Below are 27,744 nucleotides of genomic sequence, written 5' to 3' on the forward strand. Positions count from 1 at the left end.
TATATATATATATATATATATATGGGTCTACCTGATAATGCCGAAACTGCAAAATGCCAACGATGAGAACACCGACAGCGGAAGATCGACAACGGAGATGATCGACAGTTGAAAATTACAATGCTGAGAAGACCGACATGTTAAGGTAAGTGTGGGGTTAAGGTTAGGGGCGGATTAAGTGAGTTAGTGTTAGGGTGCAGGTCAGGTGAGTGTGCGATAGTGACAGGCTGTAGGGTTAGGGGCGGGTTAAGTGAGTTAGGGCGCGGGTTAGGTGAGTGTGCGATAGTGGCGGACCTTAGGGTTAGGGTTTGAGTTAAGGTTAGTGCATAGGTAGTTGTGTATGTAAGGTTTAGTGTAGGTTTGTAAGGTTTTTGGTGTGCTTGTGTTGTGTGTGTGCTTTTTGGACAGGGGATTTGTTTTGTTTGTTGATTGTCGGGATTGTGGTTTGTCGGGCATGTGAAGTTTCATGTTTTTGAACTTTCGGTTTTGTGGTGTTGGCGATTTCGTTGTCAGTGTTTTAGCGTGTCGGTGTTATCAGGTAGACCCATGTATATACATACACACACACACACACACACACACACACACACACACACACACACACACACACACACACACACACACACACACACACACACACAGGGCATGTGTCAGTTGATCAACTCTGGTTGAGTGAGAGCCAATCAAGAAAAGAAATTATGGAGAAGCAACTTCTGCTGACAGTGGATTTCTCTGCACTGTTGTATGTCCTATAAGTAGGTATATTTAAGTTTGATGGGTGTTGAGGTTTCCCCTACATAGGAGTTCCAGGGGAGTGCCCCCCCCCCCCAGGAAAATAACATTCTTCCATGGTTCACCAAAAATTGTTTCAAACATTTTTTTTCAATTGATCAATAGATCAAAGAGTGGTCAATCAGGCATGAAGCCATAACTCAACAATGATGCATATAAAGATATGCAATTAAAATTTACAGTAATTACATAACAAAAATAAATCAGTGTTTGTTGCAATAGCATGAAATGTAATCATTCCACTTGTACTGTTATAATTCCAAATTACATAAGGTCATACAGTGTAAAGAGAAAAGGTATATTATTTATGATGATACAAGTTTAGAGAAGCACTCTTGACAAAAATGAAATGTTTAATAGTATTTTGAAATGGACACCATAATAAGTGACAATCTCTTCAAAATTAAGGTAAGGTGAAAGGAAAGAGGGCTGAGGAAGTAACTGGTGCTATTCTAGAACATATCTGGATTATTAGCATTTATGTTTCATTGATGTAGATATTAATTTATTATGCTGATAACTACAAAAGCATGGTGGCTCAGTGGATAAGGTTTCTGCCTCATAAAATGCAGTATAAAAGTTCAATTCTAAGAATCAGTTGCTGCCTGTGTGGAGTTGACATGCCAGTATCTACATGGATTTCTTCTGGCTATTTTGGTTTCTGCCTAAAACATGCTGGTTACCTGCTGGTTACCTGGCTATTCTAAACTATTTTGATGGAGCTCACACAAGACCAGGGAGCATAATACTGAAGATAAATAACAACAATACAAAAAAGTTATAGTGTAAAGCCAGATGTAATGCCAGACTAAAACAAAAGCAGTTGTGCATCCAAGTGTAATATCAGGCTAAATTTATTTTATTTATTTATTGCTTTTGTTTATTGACTAAGTTCAAATGGGCACATGTATTTATTTAACATTTGTTTACTGGGAAAGTCTCACTGGGACAGAGAATATTTCAGTGGACGCCTGGGGAGAAACACTCCAGAAGTATGTCTTTCGAATTTGGGAGGAAACCGAAGCACCTGGAAGAGATCCACTCATGAGCAGGGAAGACTTGCAGACTCTGCACAGAAAGCACCCAGCCGAGAATTGAACTGGAGAACTTCTTGCTGTAAAGCGACAACTCTAACTGCTGCACAAGTGTAGTTGAGGGTCAAGGAGTACAGATAGGAGAAGATATAGCAGGAGTTGAGCAGTGATATGGTTGAAGAGGAATGATGTGCTAATCTGATGCAGCACATTTGCAGCCTGGAGTTGAGTACGTGAGACTTTAGTTGTAGTTTGAATGACTTTGGTGAGCAGTTCTGTCTTCTTATTAGGGGGATGGAGTTCCAGGTTTTTGACACTTGATGAGTAGAGGGAACAGCCTGCAGAGTTATCAGGTTTTGATATACATAGGAGGTCTTTGTCAGAAGAGTGTAAATGAATCAGTAGAAATGTAATGTAATGTATTATATTCCTTTTCCATTATTTTCCTCTCATGTTCATCTGCAGTGTGCTGTTCTCATGGCTAAGAATAAGGAACTGTTTTTCTGGATATGAAGGGACAGAGAATGTCTGAGAAATGTGCTGAATTTCCAGATGTGCTGGCACCTCTTGTTAAAGTAATAAATAACAATGAATTGCCAAGAACTACCCCCTTCTTCTGGGATGTAACTGCTATGCTGAGTAAAATAACTAGCTTTATGACTTCCTTTCCCAACAAAAAGATGATGATGTTATAAACATTGGGAGCTTGAGAAAATACATTTTATATAACTATATTAGAAAAGTAAAAAGAAAAAGAGACTATGGTGCTCTCTTCTTTGTGAGCAACCATCTATGAGTACTAATTATTCAACTAGGGTCATTATTTCAGTAGTAATCTAGTCAGGGAATTTAGATATCTGGAGGTTAGATATTTCTGTATGCATCCTATCTACTTAAATGCCTTTAATTTGTCTTTCCTGTGTGTGCCACCCTACATATATTTTAATCTGTATTTGTACTATTTTCTTTATTGTTTAAGTAACATTCATTCATTTATCTTTAAGCTCTTGTGGTTGGCATTAATTTATTACATGTATATTTATGTATTGTTACTTATCTGACAAGACGGTAATACTGTTGGGTAGCAAGCTAAATAGCACGTCTTCCATGAAACTACTTTGGCTTACTACCGGTGAATGAGAGATTAATTGGTGAATTTCATATTAACTTTATTTTAGATCAACCAGTGACTACTGGTCTCTGTTCCTAAACCTCAGAATGAAGACAGTACTACTAAGCCAGAAAGAATGTTGTGGGGAGAGTGGAGAATTCTGCCTGTCTTCTGTGTGTGTGTGTGTGTGTGTGCGTGCGTGTGTGTGTGTGTGTGTGTGTGTGTGTGTGTGTGTGTGTGTGTGTGTGTGTGTGTGTGTGTGTGTGTGTGAAAATAATACATTGTGTGAAAGGCAGTTATTGTAGATAAAGGAGCACTGGAAGGCATTGGTTTACTGACAGAGTGGTGAAAGATACATCTGTTTAAGCAGCCTGTGTACATTCTAGTTTGCGTGTGCAGACTGGAAGCACCTACCTGGGACAAAAGTATTATCTTTATGCTCCTGGAGCCATGTCGCAGTTTGTGAACTAGCAATTGAAACAGACCTGTGTAAACATTCTTACTATTACTTCAACCTTGGCTGGCATTGGTGGGGTGCAAATCCCATCAGTGTCAGCAGTCTTGACATCAGTGGGTAGCATCCTGCCATCTGGGTGTCAAATTTGGAGGCAGTGGTTACAGTCTACTATCACCAGTGAGGATACTAGAACTGAATGTTTTCAGCCTACAACAGCTTTTGTTACTAAATGTGTATGTTAACCCTAGTACAAGGTATAATATACAGAGGTCTGGTTGTGTACAACAATTATTTTATTTTTTATTCAGCTTAGTTTATGAGCAAGTGGAAAATGAGCTCCGCTGACAAGTATGCTATAATGTCAGTAGTTCAGCTGGCAAAGGAATGTAAAGCAGAGGAATACAACAGGCTAAGATTCCAGACAGGAGATGGTGGCATCTTTGTTTATAATGAGGCATGGACAGAATATACAGGAGATCAAACAAAGACAGTCAGTTCCATCCTAAGAGGGCTTTTCAGTGCATCAGGAATTGCAGAGACTAGGACTAGAAATGAAATGCATGGAATTCAATGCAGCTGAACAAATGCAACAACTGGAAGCAGAGGAGAGAGAGAGAGAAGCAATGCCAGCATGAATAAGAGATGATCTTCCTATGCCAAAATCACAAAAGTCATGCAGAGGGGGACATCACACCGAAGAAGCCCAAGTAGGTATCAAATGTTTTCCTCAATATAAGAAGAAGATCATTTGGACTGTTTTATAAGGTCCTTTGAGACGTTGTGCATTCAGCACTAAGTTGATCAAGGGCAGTGGGTGAGGGTTTTACCTCCATTGCTTATGGGTAAAGCATGCAGTTTCTAAACTTAGTGATGTTAATTCTCTAAATTATGCCAAAGTTCAAAAATGCTTGCTTGCTTGTTGTATGCTAACAACAGAGCTGTATGGAAAGTTTAGAGACTTCAAGAGAAAGGCAGATGAAGGAATTACTGAGTATATTTCAGAAAACAACTCTTATTTTCACATTTTGGTGAGTGGCTATATAGGTACCACATATGAAATGATTGCAGATCTTTTGGTCATTAAATAAGCCCTTAGTACTCTTATTCAGGACATGAGGACTTGAATAGCAGACTGGAGACATAATACTACTGAGGAGATGAGGGGGAAAGAGAACTTTTACCTAAGTTGTTCATTCCCGCTGCATAGCAGGAGGTACCACATACTGTGCACACAGGTATAAGGAAATCCATGAGGAGCAGTGTAAGCCATCCCAGCTGGTTACTGCACAGGACAAGGAAGAAGTCATGGGTAAGGTACATACCCAAGCTTTAAGGTTAGGTGTTTAAAATGTAACTAAATAGAGCATGTATGGTCTCATTGTCAGTTAAGGTTGGGGGGAGAACAAAGTTCTCAAGAAGCATCAAACAAGACTAGCACCATGGCAGCAGTGAGTTGTTTAGAGATAATAGCTGCACCTAAATGTCACAAGAGTGTATATCCTATCCTGGTGTAAGGGAAGGAGGTCACTGCCAAAAGGAACACAGACTCGGACATAACCATAGTCAAACCTGCAGTGGTCAGACACAAACATAAATTCCCTGGGTAGGCCATTCCAATTAAACTCTTAGGTGGGAAACATTTTCAGGTACCTTTGGACAGAGTCTATCTGGCCTGGGAAGGGGCACAGGGTACCAAGTAAGTGGCTGTGTTTGAGGACATTCCTACTGATGTCCTAATAGGGAATGATTTTGATAGTACAGTACAGTATATTGCATGCATGCTGTTACATGCAACCAAGCACGAAGGCAGACACATGGAGAAGGCAGTAAGGGGCAAACCCAGACAGAACCCACATCACCATCAGGGGTTGGTCATGTAGCTACTTCAAAGGGTGGAGTTAGTCAGTAGTGCTAAGCCAGGGTCTAAGCACATTAGGGGAGAGGTACTGTGCTTCCCTTGGGAGGTGGTACTACTATAGGAGAGGATTTAGTCAGACATAATCAAAGGCACTACTAGCAGGCAGAAGGAACCATACTACTTCAGAAGGGGAAATGAGGAGGTTTGGTAAGTAGGAGTTGAGGCAGGATTAGCTCTCAGAACCTACTTCATGAGAAACGTAGGAGGTAGCCAAGGAGGGTACAAATACTTAAAGGTAGAGAATATCCATATACTGGAGCAAAGATCTGTTGTTCAAGAAGTGAACCCCTGAAGAAGGGCTACATGGAGAAATAATAAATCAGTTTGTAGCACCCAGGAATTACTGGTTGGGACTTCTGGACATAGTCCACAATATTCTTTTTGCAAGCCATGTGGAAATAATGCATAATAAAAGATGGCTTATGCAGACATTTTATTAGCCTGTGATTGCAAAGTATATAACAAAGTATCTGAGGATCTATGAGTAGTACCAGAAGGTTGGCAAGGCTGGAGACAAGGCCAGGGCTGCTTTGATGCCTTTGCTTTTGGAGAACATTTGCTCAGGGCAGCTATGGATATTGCTGAACATCTGAACACCCCAAATCCACATATACAAACTATATCCTGATTGTGGTAGATTATATGACTAGGTACAAAGAAGCAAAAAATCTGTCTCCCATTGAAACAGAGAATGTAGCAATGCTTTATTAGACATTTTTAGCAGCATTGGTTTTCTGATGGAAATATTGACAGATAGAGGTGCCAGCATAGCATTATGTCAGACATGCTGATCTTTTTGTGGATGTACTTTGGGATAAAGCACTTAAAGATTCAACTTACCATCCACAGATAAATGGTCTGGTGTACAGGTTTAATTCCCCACTGAAGACCATGTTGAAGGCATTTGCAGACCATTTGAAGAAGGAGTGGGACAGGTATCTGTTCCATCTTCTCTTTGCATACAGGAAGTTGCCCCAAGAATCAACATGTGTTTCAAACTACAAACTACTGTGTGGCCACAGAGTAAGGGGACCCGTGTATTTAATTCATATGACCAGGAGGGAAAGTGTGAGTCCTACAAGGACTCTGATGTGGAGTATGTCCTAAACCACAGAACTAGGTTTAGGGAGCTCATGGGGATGGTTCAGGTGCACATAGCCCAGGCACAACAGCAGTAAAAGTCTTGGTATGACAGGACAACCAAATATTATACTGTAGTGAAACAGATGATGTTACTTATTCCATTGAGAGACAAGCTGTAGGCAGCCAGGAAGGGCCCTTTTACCACTATAATCAAGGTGAGTGATGTCAGCTACTTGACATAGTTGCCAAGCAGGAGGCCAAAGCACAGATTCTACCATGTTAACATGATAAAGCCCTATCATGGCATAGAAGCCCTGGCACTTAGTATCTGCAATGAGCTGAAAAAGAAGCCTGAGGGGGATTTGGAGGTAGGCATCCTTAGTAATGGTCAATCTAACACCTTAGTGGATGGAGTGGCCATCTCCCTACAATTAACCCCAATCCAGGCTCAGGAAATCTGTGCAGTATTACAAGAATTTGGGGATTTTTACTGGTAAATCAGGGTTTACCCACCTGGTGGAGTTCCATGAAGAAACTGGACCCCAGTGACCAATCAATCTCCCTAAAGACAACCTGACATAGTTAGACAAACTCTGAAAGATGAATAGAAGGATACATTGGAAATGGAAGTAATCAAGGAGTACAACAGCCCTGGGCCTCACCAGTGGTGCTGGTACCAAAGAAAAATAGCAGCACCTTTTCTATATGGATTCAGGAAACTGAACAGTTGCACACAGTCAGATGCTAACACAGTGTCCATAACAGATGAAATCATAGAGCAGCTGGGCAGGGCAAAATACTTAATTATTACTGACTTGAGTAAGGTTTATTAGCATGTATCCTTGACACCTACAGTAAAGGAATGGTCAGTGTTTGTGACCCCCATTTGGGTTGTATGAGTTTACAAAAATGCTGTTGGCATAATGAATACTCATGGGCAAAGCAACATTCCAGAATCTTACTGATTACATCCTAGCAAGAGCAAGACATCATTCCTTTGCTTATCTGGATAACATTGCCATCTACATGTGTTCCTTGGGAAACATGGCAAAATGTCAGAGAAGTGTTGGGCAGGCTGCAAAGGGCAAGGCTGCCTATAAAGTCTGACAAGTGCCAGGTGAGAATGGCAGTGATATTTTGTTCCAGTCTGTTTCCAGCACCCACCTCTGTGGCCTTTCCCTACTACTAAAACCTAGGAGTGGGGCAGTCAATAGGGACAGCAGAGTACTATCGAAAAAAATTTCTTGTCCAGAATATTATGATAGCTATCGCTGTTACAAATCTAACCCAGAAAAAAAATAGACCAGATAAGACTGTTTGGACATCAGTCTGTAAAAAGACTTTTCAAAAGCTTAAGGAAGTTCTTAGCACTTCTCATGGATTAGCCAGTCCAGACTATAATCAAGAATTCACTGCATAGATAGATGCTACTAATTATGGGGTAGGGACTGCACTTAGCAAGGTTTCCTCAGAAGAAGAAGATGACTCTATTGTTTTCTTCAGCCGCATACTTCAACCCATTGAGGATTCTTATGTATTCATACAGAAAGGCTGTATTGGTATAGTCTGGGCTTTGCATAAACTACACCCCTACTTGTATGGCAGAAAGCTCACTATGGTTACAGACCTTAACCACTTAAAATGGTTTCACAGAGTAGTATGGCACTAGGAATTTAAGCCTTGAATTCATAGGTTCATAGGTAGGTACTAGGCTATCGGCCCTAGGGCCCATACAAGCCTAGCCAAAAAATGTACCCTGGCTTTCGCCACCCAAGAAAATTATTTTCCTGTGCCCCTGTCGAGCAGAGCCACAGAAGTGATCCCCGGGGTGAATTTCCCATTTCACATCCAATCATCAAGATTTTTCTTGAAGAGTGCTAATGAGGAGCTCTGTTTGACATAGATAGGTAGTCTGTTTCAGGGTATGGGAAGTCTCTGGGACAGGAATCTATCCCGCCAGCATGTTCTGTTTATTGTGGTGACAAGGTTTAGGTCCCTAGAGCGTGTAGCTCAGAGGGATTGGGATTTCTTTAAGTGGAGCATGTCCAACAGCTCTGGGTTTGACATAGCTTTGTATGTTAGACAGAGATCACCCCTGAGTAGGTGATATGCGATGGAGTAAAGCTGTAGTTTTTTGAGACGGTCTGCATAGGGCATCTGTTTGAGGCCAGTAATCCTCTTTGTGAGGTATTTCTGTGGTCTTTCCAGTTGTTGTAGATGTCTTGTGAGGTACATACCAAAAGGGGTGTTGTACTCTATAATGGGTCTAATGAGTGATGAGTAGAGGGAAACAATGACCTATTTTTTCTGGATGAGAATCCTTTTGTGATGAGATGAGCCACGTAGAAGGATTTCCTGACCACTGTGGCAATGTGATTATCAAAGGAGAGACTACTGTCCACCTGTGTCCCAAGGTCTCTTCACATTTTTGGCATTAAGTAGACTACCAGCTATGTAGTAGTTCATGGGTACAGAGTTTTTACCAAAGGGGATGACAATACACTTTTTGGCATTGAGCTTAAGGCCATGGCTTTGACACCAGGTATCTGTCTCAGTGAGGCCCTTTTGTAGTTTGTCCACATCGTTAGGAGTTTCGATTATGGCTCCTAGTTTGCAATCATCTGCAAACTTTGTTAGCCAAAGACCTTCTGTGTTGGCCTGCACTTCAGAGAAGTAGATACCAAACAGGAGAGGACCCAGGACTGAACCCTGTGGTACTCCACTTGTCACTGGTCTGATGTCGGATTTGGAATCCTCTACTTTCACAGTGTGGGTTCTGCCCGTGAGCCAGTTGGCAACCCATCTTGAGACATAGGGATTTATACCTAGTTTAGTGAGCTTATCTATAATTCCAGAGTGGGGGATGGTGTCGAAAGCCTTGGCAAGATCTAGATAAGCTGTGTGAACCATTTTACACTCATCTATGGCTTTGGTGACTGCTTCAAAGAAGTCAATCAGGTTTAGGAGACATGATCTGCCTTTTACAAATCCAAACTGGGTAGGGTCCAGAGTTTGGAGATTACCAATGTCTTTGTTTATGAGTTCCACGATGATACATTCCATGGCCTTGCAGACCAGGCTCATCAGGCTAATGGGGCGGTAGTTCCCAGGGTCCGTCGTGGCTCTCCCTTTGTGGAGTGGGATAACTGTCGCAGTGTGCCGTTCAGTGGGTACAAAGCCTGAGGCGAGGCTATGATTGAACATGGTACTTAGGTAGGGTGCCAGTTCATTCTGTAGTTCATGTAGAACGCAGCCTGGGATATTGTCAGGTCCCATGGATGCTGTGTTCTTGGCTTTGGAGAGTGTGTTTTTTTACCTGTGCAGCCGTGATTATAGGAACTTTGCATTCTTCTAGTATAGAGATGGGCCCTCTAGGGGGTGAGAGGGGGGTAAAGTTAGCACTGAACCTATCTGCTAGGATGTTGGCAATATCAGTTGGTTGTGTATATTTAGTGCCATTCTGCTGTAACTCAGAGCAGATCTGAGTGTTCCCATTTAGATTCTTGACATAGCTATAGAATGCTTTGTGGTTGTCTTTAGAGTCAGTGTCAATTTTGTTTTCATAACTAGCTTTGGAGGATTTTATGAGGGATCTCAGCTTCTTACTGAGGTTGACCAGGAAGTTCCTCCAGTCATGGGATTTTACTCTTTTCTGCAACAGTTTCTTTCTTCTGTTGTAGAGTTTGTTTATGGCAGAGGACCACCAGATTGGCTTCCTTTTTTTGGAGGATAACATCTTGGTTCTATTAGGGATAGCATGATCCATGCACTCGTGTAAATGCTTATAAAGTGCATTTGTGTAGGATTCGGCAGTCATACCTCTACTGTCCGTCTGCATGGGTGTCATGAAGTTTACCACTTCTGTCTTAAGAAGTGTGAAGTTGGCTTTGGAGAAGTTTTTTATGATGGTTTCCCTAATTGGGGGTGGGATGTGGATGTCTAGGCTGATTAGCTTGTGGTCAGATCTGACCAATGAGGAATTGACCTCTGGTGTGGAACACCGGTTTCCCATGTTGGTAATGATCAGGTCTAGGATATTGCTGCCCCTAGTGGGGGTGTGAATAAGTTGATCCAAGGCATTAGAATTTATGAATTCTAGAAAATGTTGAGCAAAAGAGTTGGTACATGTGTAGTTTTCCCAGTTAATGGTGGGGTAGTTGAAGTCGCCCATTATTAGGGTGTTGGGTTGTACCCTAATACTTTCCAGTGTATCAAGAAATGAGGAGTGTGAATCCTGGGGCATGGTGGGGGGTCTGTAGCAAGCTACAATTTGGATTGCGGTCTTGCCCAGAGTTAGTTGCACTTGGATAATCTCGGATGCATTATGCTGTGCAACTAGCCTGGTGGTGTGGATATCCTTAATGAATATGTACACGTCTCCACCTTTAGTGCTTCTTTCTGGGTTAGGTGGCCGAAAGGTGTGGTATGAACTGAAGCCTGGTAATGCAGGGGTGCTCTCTGGAGCTTTGAACCAGGTCTCTGTCACTGCACAGATGTCAATGTTCTCCATTTTAAGGAGTGCCTCGAGTGAGTGCATTTTAAGGTTTAGACTTCTAGCATTGAGTAGCATTACCCTCAGATTTTGCTTGCTTGTACCTGTTACGGTGGTGAATTTGTCATTTGAACCTTGCCTAAAAAAGGCACTATAGAATTCCTATAACATGACTATCCAGCATCGCTATGGCAATGCCAACAGTAATGCAGATGGGTTACCTACAAAAGTATAGGACAATATAACAATTACCCTATCCTATAGAGCTACCCGAGGTCTGGCACCTATGTCTCTATTGCAGAGAAGAAGCTTGTAAATCCTAGACCACTCATGCCTAAGTTTTATATACTCCCCCTTACAAAACCAAAGGGACCAATACCCTTCTAATATTTCTGGGAGGAAAGGCTAGACATATAAAGACCTTTTAGGGTCATTAGTCTAGTGTTCTCCCATGATCCTGTGAAAAGACTGCACCCTTGTCTCACACTTCATTTCTTTGGGGATGCCTTCAAAAGACTCACTTGAGGTTCTTAAAGGGGATAGATGTAAAGCCAGGGTAATTCTAGAATAAAAAAGCAATCGTGAAGCCAAGGATAATGTCAGGCTGAATGAAACAGTAAAAAATATAATGCATTATTTATTTTTTCTATCATATTCATCTACAGTGTGTTGTTCTTATGGCTAGGAACATGAAACTTTTTTTTTCTTGAAATTAAAGGACTTAAATGTGTTGAATCTCCAGATATGCTTGCAACTCCTGTTACTGTAATGAAAAAAGATAAAAGACCAACACCTGTCCTTTTCTGCTGGGATGTAATTGGTATGATGAGTAAAAGTACAGGTTTTACAACTTTTTTCCCAGCAACAGGATGATGATGTCATGAACACAGGGAGCTGGGGAAAAACATTTTGCATAAACATATAAGAAAACAAAGGAGATGATATGCTGATGCCATACTGTTTGTGAAAAACAAAACATGAGGTCTACTTATTTATCTAGGGTCAGTATTTCTGTAGTAACAGGGAATTTAGAAATCTGGAGCTTATTTTTTTTTCTGTACGCATCCCATCAATTTTTATTCTTTTTATTTAGCTTCTCTGTGTACCATCCTGCATATATTTTGTTCGGAATGTGCATTCTTTTGTTTAATGTTAAGTAAAGTTCATTTAATTACCTTTAAGCTCTTCTGGTTGTCATTTATTTGTTATGGAGTATATTTATGCACTGGTTATCTAACAAAAGGGTAATCATAATTCACACTGTTGGGTAATAAGCTGTATGGTACACAACTTCCATAAGGCATCTTAAGCCTACTACAAGTAAAAGAGATCTAATTTTCTGCATTTCATATTTTGTTTGATTTTAAAGCAATTTGTGACTGGGGATCTCTGTCCTAAAACTCTTGATTTTAGATCAACTGGTGACTGGGGGCACTTTGGCCCAAAAACGGTGGTAGTAGTAGTACTACTATGCCAGGAAGAAAGTTGTGGGGAACTGGAGAACTCTGCCAGCCTTCAATGGGAAGTGTGTGTGTGTGTGTGTGTGTGTGTGTGTGTGTGTGTGTGTGTGTGTGTGTGTGTGTGTGTGTGTAAAAACTAATACTTTGTGTGAAAGGTAGTTACAATAGATAATTGGGCAGTGGGAGGCAATGGTCCATAAAGACAGTGGTGAAAGACTCAGCTCTGTAAGTGAATGTCTGTAGTGCATTTTGGGTGTGGAGGTTGAAAACATATACCCAAAACACCAAGGCATATACCCTTTATGCTCTTGAAACCAGGGGGTACTTAGTAAACTAGTTATTGAAACAGACTTGTGTGCATGTTCTTGCTATTACTCTACCATTGGATGACAATGGTGGGATTCTAGCTAACGTAAATGTGCTACATACTTACACAGCTCCAGTACGTAACCAATCAGCAAACATCATCACTCTCCTGTTAGTGACACTCAAAAATAAGTGCTAACTTGGATCTTGCAAAGGGGCAAGTACAGCTCTCTTCACATCTAGGGGAATAGGTATTTTGATTTCAACATTTTAAACTTTTCTGCATTGTACATTCAGTATTAAAACTTTCAGTATATTGCTTTTCAGTAAGTTAACATGTACCCATGCTTGAAGAAAACATGGTGGTCGACAGTCAGCATTAGCAAATAATAGCAATCATGAAAGGCAGAGAATTATTTTACTTCTGCAACTATATGTTAAAGTCTTGTTATTACATCAACTATTGAAAGCAGTGGTAATTATATTTAAAAACTCCATCTGATTATTTTTGGCTCTGCCCTGATTTGGGAGACAGGCAGTTGAGTGTTAGGTACCCAGGCATACCTCTCAACCTCTAGGCATTAAAAATCACAGTGATCTAAAATCTTGGCAGTGGGTCAGAAAGAGAAGCACTTTCTTATTTTTGTCATAAGAAACTCTTCCTATATTAGACCTTATATAGTAAAAGATAGGAAATGTTTGTATAGGCTTAGTTTATTTATTTAATAAAGTATGCTCCATACCATAATCAGGTTTCACTTCATAAATAAATCAATACAGTTAGGAAGGGCATGGCTAAATCTAAGGACCAATCCATGGCATTATGCCTAAATCATAACAATTGTGAGGTATGACCCTAGTTGTGTTTATATCAGTAAAGGCTGACCATCTTTTCTCAGGAGTCTGGCTTTATAACTTCAGTTCTGATTCTGCAAAAAAAAAAAGAAAGAAAGAAAAGCTCTAAATAGGGTACCCTTTCAAGCCAAGCAATTTAGCTTTAAATACAGTATAAAATGCAATGTAAGAGATGCCAATTAACTAATGGAAGGATGTCACTGAAAAAAAAAACAATCTGGTGTTGCCAGAGATGGTCAGAAAGCATAAAATCAAAATACACCAGGTTTGCTTTCCCTCTTATCATGATTTTCTGAATTCCAGATCCCCCCACCCCCAAATCATACCTGGCTTTGAAGATGTTTAGTAGACAGGAAGGCATATTGTATGATAATACACGTAGCACCAGTAATTTAAAGAAAGAGGACCTATGTGTTACATTTTTCTTTTCCAGAATCAAAAATAAATGATTTTGCGAGGTAGATTTGTGCAACATCTTTCAATGAAGTCTACAGATTTTACATCTCTTTTGTAATATGCATATATCTTTGTGTCATTTTGTCACTTTCAGTTTTTTCCACAGGATTTATATCTGTTTTTCAAAGGATTTTGTACCTGTGTTCAATGTCTGCAAGTGGAGAGGTGAGGGCAGTTAAAAACATTGTAAACTGAAGTCATGTAGCCATAGTTGTCAATTGTATCTCACTATGAGGAGGAAGTAAGGACAGCTATGAAGAGGATGAAGAATGGAAAGGCTGTTGGTCCAGATGACATACCCGTGGAAGTATGGAGGTGTTTAGGAGAGATGGCAGTGGAGTTTTTAACCAGATTGCTTAATGAAACCCTGGAAAGTCAGAGGATGTCTGAGGAGTGAGGTGTTTTGGTACCGATTCTGAAGAATAAGGATGATGTGCAGAGCTTTAGTAACTACAGAGGGATAAAATTGATCAGTCACAGCATGAACTTATGGGAAACAGTAGTGGAAGCTAGGTTAAGAAGGGAGGTGAGGATTAGTGAGCAGCAGTATGGTTTCATGTTGGGAAAGAGCACTACAGATGCGATATTTGATCTCCGAGAGTGTTGATGGAGAAGTATAGAGAAGGTCAGAAAGAGATGCATTGTGTCTTTGTGGACTTAGAGAAAGCATATGACAGGGTGCCTAGAGAGGAGTTGTGGTATTGTAAGAGGAAGTCAGGAGTGGCAGAGAAGTATATTAAGAGTGGTACAGGATATGTATGAGGGTAGTGTGACAATGGTGAGGTCTGCGGTAGGAGTGATGGATGCATTTAAGGTGGAGGTGGGATTACATCAAGGATCAGCTCTGAGTCCTTTCTTATTTGCAATGGTGATGGACAGGTTGACAGATGAGATCAGGCAGGAGTCCCTGTGGACTATGATGTCTGCAGATGACATTGTGCTCTGTAGTGGGAGTAGGGAATAGGTTTAGGAGACCCTGAAGAGGTGGAGATATGCTCTAGAGAAGAGAGGAATGAAGGTCATCAGGACTAAGACAGAATATATGTGTGTAAATGAGAGGCAGGGTAGAGGAATGGTGGGGATGCAGGGAGTGGAGCTGGCAAAGGTGGATGAGTTTAAATACTTGGGATCAACAGTTCAAAGTAACTATGAGTGTGGAAGAAAGGTGAAGAAGAGTGTACTGACAGGGTGGAGTGGGTGAAGAGTGTCAGGAGTGATTTGTTACAGACAGGTACCAGTAAGAGTGAAAGGGAAGATCTATAAGAGGGTAGTGAGATCAGCTATGTTACATGGGTTGGAGACGATGGTATTGGCAAAAAGACAGGAGACAGAGCTGGAGGTGGCAGAGTTAAAGATGTTAAGATTTGCATTGGGTGTGACAAGGATGGCCAGGATTAGGAATCAGTATATTAGAGGGTCAGCTCAGGTTAGACAGTTTGGAGACAATGCCAGAGAGGCATGATTGCATTGGTTTGGACATGTGCTGAGGAGGGATGCTGGGTATATGGGGAAAGAATGCTAAGGATGGCGCTACCAGGTAAGAGAAAAAGGTTTATGGATGTGGTGAGAGAGGGCATGCAGGTGGTTGGTGTGACACAGCAAGATGCAGAGGACAGGAAGAAATGGAAACAGATGATCTGCTGTGGCAATCCCTAATGGAAACAGCCAAAGAAGAAGAAGATGAGGAACTTCTCGTTTTGGGTAGTAAAAAACACATTTCCCATATTCCATAATAAAAGGGTCTATCCTACACTGATTTTTGAAATTTTGGTACTTACGTATTATCGCAACCACATTTTCCCATGTGCTGGACTTTCTTGTCTTTTACTCAAACAACGACAAGGAAGTGTAATCAGGAAGGGTAGACTGTAAAAAAACTCTTCTGGGATGTTGGTGGTGGCTTTTTAAAATGAGTAAGGGTTCAAATTTGTGGATTTGTGGCTAGCGTGCTTGAAAGACATCAAGCATTGAATTCAGCGAGCGATCACAGTGGCTGTCTGTATATACGTACGTTGGCCTGAAAGGAGTATGGACAGTCATAGTGTACAATGCTAGAAACACACACACAGACACACACACACACACACACACACACACACACACACACACACACACACCCACACACTCCCAACGAATTAGCTGCTTTTGAGCACACTAGCCACAAATCCTAACATGTGCAAACCCTTACTCGTTTTACAAACCCACCACCAAGATCGTGTTTTAACAGTCTACCCTTCCCGATTACTTTTTTAAGAAGTTAGACTGGGTACTGCTTTGCTTTTCTTTCCTGATGCTTTCCGTTCTTAGGGCAAAGGCTGAGAAAAAGGAATGTGGAACGCGTTTTAAGTGGAATGTTAGACTTTCTTAACTGACATCTTGAAATGCTGGCAGTAAATGGGGAAACCTATTTTTCAAACCTTATTTTTTCAGCCATTGAAGTGAAAAACCATCCTAAAAACAATAACACATTAAAGAAAACATGTCTCTGAGGTTTTGTCATACTTCATTGGTCCCAGCCGATACAAGGAGAAGCAACCAGCATTAGGGCGAAAATGTGGTTGCGATAATACATAAGTACCGAAATTTTGGCTATACATTTATGATAAGTAATATTGAATCATAAGCACCAAAACCAGAACAGATCGAAGAGGGCACAAATTCTGGTCTGCAAGCTATAGTTTAATTAATACACGATTCTTCAGTCCATCAAGTAAAATGCATAAAACAACTTATCAGTCCACCAAAATTCACATAGAAAAAATGATTAAAACTACTTTTCAGTCCACCAAAATTCACATTAACGCAATTCAGCACACTGCGTTTTCGTTTCCAAAAACTTCATCAGATGGAGAAAATGCATACCTGATCCAAAAGAACATAAAATTCCAGATGAGGTATCCAAATGTGCTTGTTTTTCAGCATAATGGCTCCAAATACTCAGCCTCAACAGCTACTTTAACCTCTTTGCTACTTCTATATTTCCAAACACATTTGTTTGTTAAACGAATGTGTTTGGAAATATAGAAGTAGCAAAGAGGTTAAAGTAGCTGTTGAGGCCAAGTATTTGGAGCCATTATGCTGAAAAACAAGCACATTTGGATACCTCATCTGGAATTTTATGTTCTTTTGGATCAGGTATGCATTTTCTCCATCTGATGAAGTTTTTGGAAACGAAAACGCAGTGTGCTGAATTGCGTTAATGTGAATTTTGGTGGACTGAAAAGTCATTTTAATCATTTTTTCTATGCGAATTTTGGTGGACTGATAAGTTGTTTTATGCATTTTACTTGATGGACTGAAGAGTCGTGTATTAATTAAACTATACCTTGCAGATCAGGATTTGTGCCCTCTTCAATCTATTCTGGTTTTGGTGCTTATTGGTTATTTTCAGAACAGTGATTCTGCTTTGTTTTGGGTAATATTGAATCATAGGAATGCCGTGGTGGTACGGCGGTAGCTTTGTTATCTGACAGCAAGAGGTTCTCCCATTCGATTCTCGGGGTGGCTTGGGAGTGCCTTCTGTGTGGAATTTGTATATCCTCCCCGCTGTTGGGCAGCGTTCGAAAGACATGCGTGTGTAAATGAGTGTGCCTTTGTTGAAGGTTGGGCGTCGTGCTGGCACCTCGGCATTTCGTAAAAATCTACTGCCAATCATTAGCAGACCGGAGTTCCGCTGTGGCGACCCCTTACTGGGAAAAAAACGAAAGACAAACAACAACTAATCCACCTAAAAAACCTTTGGAAATAACTGTCAACTTCTTTGCTCAAGCATCATTGACAAAGCTAAAAATAATCAGATAACAAAACCCCCAAATCAAGGGCAAGTTTTGAAACTATTACTGTAAGAAAACAACAGGCTTTGCATCAACGTGCCTTTTCTCAGCAATAAAAAAATGAAAATATGAAGCATACCTTAGCAAAAAAATATTAGCAAAAGCAGGAACAGTTGAGCTGTATGTCTGTAAATATGCAAAAAAAGCCAACAGCCAAGTTTTAAGTTGTTAGCAAGTGTTCCACATTTTGATCAACTTCTGTGAAAGTGAATATTGCACACATAGCTTTAATCCATTCAGGGACAAATCCCATCAGAATCAGTGACACTTTTCAAATATTAGTATTATTAACTTCAGACACTCGCAAAATAACAGATCAAGAGAGAATATACATAGTCTAAAGTAAAAGAAGTCTGTAAATTCTAGTTATTGTAACTGTCTAAGTATAATTCATCATCTTTTCTCCAGAAGCCATCACTTTTATGTGAGATTTAAGAGGGACAAAGCTAAAATTTTAGTCAAAATCAGGTACAGTTGAGACTGAGGTTTGATTGCACATTTCGGAGATGGAAGGACTGCGAGTTATGCATGACAACCACTCTCCAAAATATGGAGTTAAACGTAACAGAAAAGAAAAATAACTGACACAGACAGAGTTATCAACCATAGCTGCGGGGAAAGAAATCAAAATACGGCACTGCTTTTCCCCATTAAATCCCGTGGGGGTGATGACGTATCGGCGAAACCAATTACGTGAGCACGCCAGTTCGCCTCGATGTCAGGTCACGTGATAACATTCCGACAGTGTTGTTTGGCAACGGAGACGCTAAATAAAATGGTCTGGGGTTCTGTGTGCATAGAGATTTTGCTCCCGCTTATTTTCGGCCAGGTGCTTGTCCAGGTAAGGGAACAAGTCTGAACGGTACACTCTTTCCAGCCACTATTTTGTCAGCCTATTATGGGTATTAATTATTAGAGGTGTATTTAGAAAAAAGGGGAATTTGATAATCAGGGAAATAATTCCTGACATGTTGAATACTTCTTGAAGTGTACCTCACGATGAAAAATCGTAAGTTTAAATGTCCATTTTTCACGTTGTTCTGTGGTGAAAGTGTCTACCACGCATTCGGTATTTAGAATATTTTAAGTACTGTCAGTGCTGAATAATAATGAACTACATTAGTTCATCAAAATAAGTGTTTATATATAGGATCATAAAATCATATAATTTATTATAAAGCACATTTTTAACTATGCGGTGGGCTTCCTAATTGAAGTTGTTTGTGTTTTACATTTTGCCTGTTTAGTCCTCCTCATAAGACGAAGTGCACTACATTTTTAGAGATGTAGAAGCTGCCTCTTTTTCAAGTGTTGTTCAATACTTATTGAGTTAGTTTTGCATAATGTATTTACAAGTTCAGGTAAGGTGTGTTTCTGGAGATACAGACTCTATTGCTTTCTCAAAATCAGCTGGATTAGGGCTCTTTACTAGCTATTACCTGTATAAAGACAGCAGTACTTTGATGGAGGGAGGCAGTATACTTCTCAACTTGTTTGTTCAATAATTGTTGACAAAGCCAAAAATAATGGGGTACAAAGGGCCTCGGGGACTATGTTTCTGAATAATATTTCGAATACGCTTAACATGTTAGTAGAATAAAAGGATTTTCATCAACATGCATTTTCTGAGCAAAAAGAAGTATTAAACTCTGTCTGGCTTTATTGACTTTCTGTAATCCTCAGCGACTTACCAGAAAATCTAAATTATACAAGGAATAGGGCAAAAATATGAGGCAAAATCAGAGACAGTTGAGAAGGCACATTTTTGTAACAACGCCTTTCGTTATTGTGCACATTTAGATAAACTAAACTTTCAGACCTTTGCTATTTTTTCAGTTTTTTTTTAATCACTTGTTTTAATATAAGTGGAACCTAAATTTTAGGTTTGACACAGGACTGTCAATACAAAATTACATAGAGGTATGATCTTGCAATTATTATTTTCTCTGGAAGAAAACATAATGGACCTTGAACAGTACTGTTTAGGATACAGAGGGCTGACTTGGTGTGAAATCTTTCTTTTTGAAGATCTATGCCAAAGTCATCATATTTTTACAAACTGAAATTATACAGTAGCTATTGAAGCTGACGCCATCCATTGTGGTGGAGCTGACAGTGCAGTTAATAAAATGTCAATTTTTTTCAATAAAAATGGTCACAGTTTGCTTTTTGCAACATTTAGTGCTGGCAGGACTGATTGTAAAAGTGGCCTGAAGTCATTGACTCGTCTTATTCTCTTAGTGTAAGTAGATCAAGTGGGCACTAACCCCTTTACAATTAATATGTACCTAGATTAACCATTGCAGAATGAAGTGATTACAATAGTTAAACAACTTATGTAAAAATGATGCACTTATCATGTATATCTATATATTGTCTTTATTTTCAGAGTTGTGGCATTGGACGGATCAGAAAATCCCTTGCCAGCAGTATTAGAATGGATTTATTGTGCATTACAGACCACACAGCATAATGGTGGCTAATGAATGATATTCTAATGCAGTCATATAATTATTTACTGAAGGCTGAAGTCTAGATAGAAAATGAGAAATACCTAAAAATTTTTCATGCCTTCTTAAATCATTGTGGTTTAGCCTCTGTTGAAAATCGGTTCTGTTTAATCATTCCTTTCTGGTAAATAATTATAAGTAATATGATATATTGTGTGTAATGGAGGTAGGAGTGCAGTACACCTTTTTGTGCGGGAAGGGAGAGTGTTGTAAGTTGAGAAATTGTGTGCTGCAGTCTGTACTATATATTGATTTGTATCCTATATGTCAGAATATATACATTTGTTAGCAGAAGGTGGTGAGATACAAATCAAGAAGCCCTGGTACAGAAAATGTGTATTATCCCGGTTTGTCTTTATCAGAATATGGAATATTTTGACTTGCTGACTACAGAGTTGGACTGAAACATTGTACAAAATATGTTAGAATTAATTACGTGTTCCAACTTTGTGGATATTTTTATGTAACAATTACACAGTCTGGTGTATTATTGTCACCCCAGGGCAATACATGTGTGAATAAATATGTGTGTTGTATTATGATCAAACGGGCATTGTAACATTCTATTACATTATGGTATGAACATGCTCCCCACCCAAAGGACCCATGTTAAACCCCCATCAGTAAGATTTGCTTGAATGAGTTTTGATTCTATGGTTAGTGTGAAGAAAATATGTGTGTGTGCATGTGTGTGTACAAATATGTCTGAAATAAATATATATGTTTGTTTATTTATGATCAACCAAGTATAATACACTGGAGGCAGTTTCTTAGGTTCAAATGCAGTTTATTTATGGTGAAAAAAAATCAAACTCAAGTTCATGTTTGGCTTAAAAGAGAACAACCACACTTTTGTTTAAGATCCTTCTGGTTGCTCACAATTCAGTTCTCTCTCATTGTGAAATACAAAATTCCTTAGAATTCTGGGCTTGGTACTGTCACCTTGTAACCCTCAAATATACCTCTTTCATGGAATCAAACCATCAGTGCATCTTGAATTTTTTTCTAAGTAAGTATACTCCTTAAGTAAATCCACAGTTAGGCTCTTCATAGTCCTTGAGCAGATTCACAGGTCTTCCCAATGATTCTCCTGGTATTTTCACAGCTCCTTCTGCCCGGAATTACCAAACATTTCCTCAGTTCTTGTCCTGGAAATTCTTCTTTGCGAGAAACAAACTTTTGTAGCATTGTGGCCATAAACGCTCTTAACAAGAGCCTTTCCAGGTGATTCACATAATGTTATCCCATTATAGTTTTCTTCTACTATAATGTGCTGTCTGCATTCATTGTTAACTGTTTTTCCCATAATAGACTTTGTATAAACGGCATTATAGTGCTATCAGGCCATCATGACCCCCCCCCAGCACAAAACCTCTCATTCTATACTTAATAGATGGGTTATGGGACCAGGATAACCCATCTGCATTTCTGTAGTGGTTGTGAAGCGTATGTCTGACTGATGGTGAAATGAAAGGGCTGTACTGAAAGTCCACCTAGAAAGTTTGGCATTTATATCGTCCTGCTTATACAAACATTGCAGGGATGCATGGCTAGTTACCAAAGTGCAGCTCTGTGCTAACAAGTAATACTGTAAATACTTAATAGTGAGGTATTTCTGCTCTTTGGTACAGTACTTTGTTCCAGCCTTACTTCCTATTTAGGTAACAGCCCAGGTGTTCGTTTCCACCTTGTCTCCTATATCCTGAGATAATGCTCCTAGCCCTAGTTTGCTGTATCGATGTGCACAACAAAGATTTTAATGATGCCAGGCAGCCAGGACTGGTACTGAACAAGAGATGGGGTTTCAGCTGATTAAAAGCCTCATCTGTTGCTTTGGTTCACCTTAGGTGGATGGGTATCTTACCTTATGTAAAGTCTGTCAGAAGACAGGACGCACATGCTACCAAAGTTGGGAGCAAATTTTCTATAGCTCCTTGCTTGTCCTGAGAATGATTGTAGTTGTCATTTGGTACATAGTGTAGGCCAGTTTTTGATGGCCTCTGTTTTGTTTGTTTGTTTGAAGTGCAATTATCCCCCTCACAGTCATCCCAGAAGTATCTGGCATTTGTCATACAAAGCTTATTTTTGGCAGAATTAACTATGTCCCGTCTGTCTTAGAGTCCAACATGACTTATAATTCTGAATAAATGTGAATTGCAGTGTTTTAAATTACTGTGCCATCAAGCTCCACAGCTGAGTTCCTGGCATGAAGTTTCATAACTTTATTCATTATTGAGAAGTGGCAGGCGCTCGGTGACGTTCAAGGGGTAGGGCATTATAATGCAAAAGATCTGCATGAATGTGAAATGCTGTCCTCTCTTTGGCCTGAGGAGTAAGGGGAATCTGCTACTATCCCATAGTTACATCTAGGGTGGTCATCAGCCTTGCATTGTCTAGCCTCCTTATGAGCTTATCCACTCTGGGCATTGGATAAGTGTCAGTGCTGAATATGGCATTCAGTTTTTGGAAATCTTTACAAAATCTTATGAAGACATACAATTTGGGTACCAGTGCAGTTGGATTGATCCATTTGCTTTTCACTAGTGTCAAGCAATTTTTCCTCTAACTCACTTGTTGCTTTTGTTTGGGACTGATGTCCTGTACAGTTTTAGGCTTACATTTTCTCCTGGTACAGTTTTAATATTGTGCAATTAATTTGTTTTTATATGAGGTAGCTCAGAAAGAACCTCCTCATTTCTCAGTAAGAACTCTTCACTTCTTTTATCTGGACCTAAGGACAGTCTTGTCTATTTTAACTGCATGGATAGAATTTTCTAATACCCCAGTACTGGGGTATCATTGCCAGCTCCCAAGCTAACTATAGAAACTTCAGTTTTCCTCATTGATTTTAGCACGTTTATGTGATATTTCTATTGTGGCCTTATCTTTCTGTAGGGGGGACTAATGCTATACTTTCTCTCCTGTTTTTAAACTCCCTGACTCCTGGTATTTTTATGCACCCTACAAGTTCTCCTCACTCTGGAGAATGTAGACATCTATGCTGTTACCAACCCTTGTTGTTTAAAAGTCGCAGAAAGTACTCTAGCAATGGAAGGCTACAGTGCCTTCCACACCTTTAGACCAACAGCAGCACAGACTGAGGCTAAAGGTGGAGGTGTATCGATCCACTTTCACAGCAAATACAACTCGAGGCTGGTTAAACAGGATGGTGCCATGGAGTTCATCCATGTCTGTCTGCATATACAAGGTTCCCTACCATGTCCTGACCAACTACAGCTCACCCTGTATGATCCACAAAGCTCACAGCTCTTACCTAGACCTACTAGAGGTGCTCACCATCCAAACAAATATCCTATTCATGGGACACTTAAACTATCCCTCTATAGACTGGGAAATGTACACTGCCTCTAAATCAGAGGCTTAACATTTCCTGAACTTTATCAACACAAACACCCTTGACCAAATAGTGTACTCTGCAAGCAGAGAATCAAACATATGAGACCTAGTACTCGCCAATATGGGAGAGCATTGCAACACCACCACCCCCCCACCATGTCACATCCTCATTGGTGGAGTTGGACCACAAGGCTGTCTTCCTCAAAATAAAAATCAACCCAGGAAACCCAACTAAACCTGTAACATATAGGAGCGATTTTAAAGCCAACTACATCCTATTAAGGGACAGTTTGTAAAAATTCACGGCTCCCCCAAACCCTGAGAATGCAGCTACCTATGTGGAAATATTTACAGAAACACTGTACAAACATGTGAATGCCTGCATTGAGGCTACCATACCTACCAGCAGTAAGCTCAAATCTAACACCAAAAACAAACCACACTAGTGAAATTCTTATCTTTAACAGACTATTTAACAAAAGAAAAAAAATCATGGCCAAAATCAGTAAGAGCAACTCTCATAGAGACAAGTGCTCTGTGATTCAACTAAACAAGAAAAAAAGAGGTCTAATAAAGTCCATTGAGACCAATTACAATATCAGGATAGCATCTCAGGCTAAGCACAATCACAAGGACTTTAGCTATGTCAGGAACCTTAAAGATGATACTCAGCAGTGTGCAGAACTGGTGGTGAATGGCACAACCTTCTCCGTAACAGCTACAAACAAGTGCAATCTGAAGGTCATGCTGTAAACGCTAGTAGTCTAAATCTCAAAATGCACTTGCTTGAGGTACTCCTTAAAATGGAGAACATCAACATTCGTGATGTAACAGAGACCTGGTTCAAGGCAGCAGAAAATACCCCTGCACTACCAGGCTGCAACTCATTCCACACTATTCAGCCCCAGAACTTGGACCGAAGCTCCAAAGGTGGTGGTGTTTCCATATTCATAAAGGATGCACACACCTCCAGACTGCTAGCCCAACATAACGCATCTGAAATACTTCAGGTGCAGCTAACATTGGGTAAGACAGCAATTCAGGTCGTAGCCTGCTATAGGTTATATAACTACCTATCTATATCAAACGAAGCTCCTCATTAGCACTCTTCAAGAAGAATCTTGATGATTGGATGGGAGATAGGAAATTCACCCCAGGAATCACTTCTGTGGCTGTGCTTGACAGGGGCACAGGAAAATAATTTTCTTGGGTGGCAGAAGCCAGGGTACTGTTTTGGCTAGGCTTATATAGGCCCTAGGGCCAATAACCTAGTACCTACCTATGAACCTATAGGTCCCCAACCATGTCCCAAGATTCACACTCCACATTCCTAAGCACCCTGGAGAATATTCGGATCCAGCCTAACACTCTCATACTGGGTGACTTCAACTACTCCCCCATTAACTGGGAAAACTACTCATGTACCAATACACTTGCCCAACGCTTTCTGGTATTCATTAATTCCAATGCCCTGGACCAACTCATTCTTACCCCCACTAGAGGTAGCAACATCCTTGACCTGATCATTACTAACATGGGTGACCGTTGCAATACACCAATAGTCAACTCCTCCCTGGTTAGATCCGATCACAAGCTAATCATCTTGGAAATCCACATCCCTCCCACCCCCCCTAACAAAAGTAACCACTATGAAAAATTTCTCCAAAGCTAACTTTGGGCTCCTAAAACCAAAGGTGGCTAACTTCACGGCACCCATGCAAATGGAGAATAGTTGCATAACCGCCATATCATACACCATTGCACTGTATGAACATGTACACAAATGCATGGATCTCGCCATACCCAGTAGAACTGAGATGCTCTCCTCCAAAAAAAACAAAAGGAAGCCAATCTCGTGGTCCCCTGCCATAAACAAACTCTACAACAGAAGGAGGAAATTGATGCAGAATAAGGTGAAGTCCCAAGACTGGAAAAACTCCCTTATCAGCCTCAACAAAAGGTTGAGATCCCTCATCATATCTTCTAAAGCTAGCTATGAAAACAGAATTGCAGCAAAGAGTAGACAACCACAAGACCTTCTATAGTTATGTAAAGAATCTCCATGGCAATACCCAGATTTGCTCTGAGCTACTGCACAATGGCATCTCCTATACCGAGTCAACAGACTACAGACCCCGGGAACTATTGCCCCATTAGCCTGACAAGTCTGATATGCAAAGCTATGGAACGCATCATCATGGATCTAATAAACAAGGATATAGGGAATGTAGGGAATCTCCATACTCTGGATTCTACACAGTTTGGTTTTGTGAAGGGTAGATCATGCTTCCTCAACTTGGTTGACTTCTTTGAGTCAATCACCAGAGCTGTGGATGAAGGTAAGGTGGTTCATACAGCCTACCTTGATCTGGCCAAGGCCTTTGATACCATTCCCCACTCAGGAATCATAGAAAAACTTACTAAGCTAGGCATCAACCCCTGTATCACTAGGTGGTTTGCAAATTGGCTCACAGAACCCACAGTGTGAAAGTAGCAGACTCCAAGTCAGACTGCTGACCAGTCATGAGTGGAGTCCCACAGGGTTCGGTGGTGGGTCCTCTCCTGTTTGATATCTACTTCTCTGAAGTCCAGGCCAACACGAAGGGACTCTGGCTGACAAAGTTTGCAGATGATTGCAAGTTGGGAGCTATTATTAACTCCCCAAGTGATGCTGACATCCTACAGAAAGGCCTCAATGAGACCAACGACTGGTGTCAGAACCATAGCCTTAAGCTCAGTGCCAAAAACTGTGTCTTCATCCCCTTTGGGAAAAACCCTGTTCCCTTGAATTACCACATTGATGGTAGTCCACTGAACACAGACGGCATTATATGAGATCTGGGAACACAGGTTGACAGCAACCTCTCTTTTGACCACCACGTTGCCACTGTGGTCAGAAAGTCATTCTATGGCACATCTCATTACTAAAGGTTTTGCATCCAGGAAGAAAGAGGTCATTGTCTCCCTCTACTCTTCCCTCATTAGGCCAATCATAGAGTACAACGCCCCATTTGGCATGTACCTCACTAGACACCTGCAACAACTGGAGAGGCCACAAAAGTACTTCACAAAAAGGATCCTAGGCTTTAAACACTTGTCCTATATGGGAAGACTCAAAAATCTCCAACTATTCTCTGTCTCATATCGCCTACTTGGAGGCTATCTCTGCTTGACTTACAAAGCCATGTCTGACCCAGCTCTGTTAGAAATGCTACATCTAAAGAAATCCCAATCCCTCCACACCACATACTCCAGAGACCTCAATCTCATTACCACAATCAACATAACATGCTGGAGGGACAGGTTCATAACCCAGAGACTGCCCATGCAATGGAATAGACTCCCATACATGTCAAGCAGAGCACCTCACTGGCCATCTTCAAGAGAAATCTTGATGAGTGGATGGGAAATAGAAAATTTACCCTGGGGATCACTCTAGTGGCTCTACTCGACAGAGGCACTGGGAACTAAGGTTGGGTGGTACGATGCCAGGGTAATCCTATGGGCTAGGCTTGTAAAGGCTCCAGGGCCATTAGCCTAGTACACACCTATGAACCTATGATCACGGTGACATAGCAGATCTACTGACTGATGAATTTAGTTCTTCTTCTTCCCCAACTCCTTCCAACTACTCCCTGTAAAATCCCTGCTAGCATATCCCCCAACTATCAACAAAGAGCATGACCTGGAGGTGTTAACTAAGGTCAAAAACACAGCTTCACTGGCCCAAAATAGTATCCTTGGTTGCCTCCTAAACATCCTAAAACATAACCTCGCAGGACCACTTGAGGTAATCTTCTGTTCAACTGTAGAATCAAAACGGGCTATGTGTCAAGTGAATGCATGTCTGCAGCAGTCATCCCTCTTCATAAGGCTGGACCTACAACTTCTCCCAAGAACTACAAGCTCATCAGTCTGATAGATCTAATTTACAAAGCCATGGAATTAATTGTCACCAAAGACATTGGTAGCCTAAAGACACTGGAACCATCCCAGTTTAGCTTTAAGGGAAGGTCTTGCCTATTTAACATGGTAAACTTCTTCGAGAGGGCCACCATGGCTATGGATGACAGGAAAATG

General features: G+C 40.6%; 1 protein-coding gene across 1 annotated transcript in view; it reads left to right on the plus strand.

The window, feature by feature from the left end:
* Nucleotides 1-18,553: 18,553 nt before the first annotated feature.
* Nucleotides 18,554-27,744, plus strand: part of LOC122791459 (cytosolic carboxypeptidase 2-like) — a 783,816-nt gene continuing 774,625 nt past the window's right edge. Inside the window, exon 1 of the mRNA XM_044059204.1 lies at nt 18,554-18,638. The gene's annotated coding sequence lies outside the window, so the exon portion shown is untranslated. The remainder of the gene's footprint in view (nt 18,639-27,744) is intronic.

Source organism: Protopterus annectens, chromosome 17.part0 (assembly GCF_019279795.1).
Source record: "Protopterus annectens isolate FY-2018-M chromosome 17.part0, PAN1.0, whole genome shotgun sequence".
Lineage (NCBI taxonomy): Eukaryota > Metazoa > Chordata > Ceratodontiformes > Protopteridae > Protopterus > Protopterus annectens.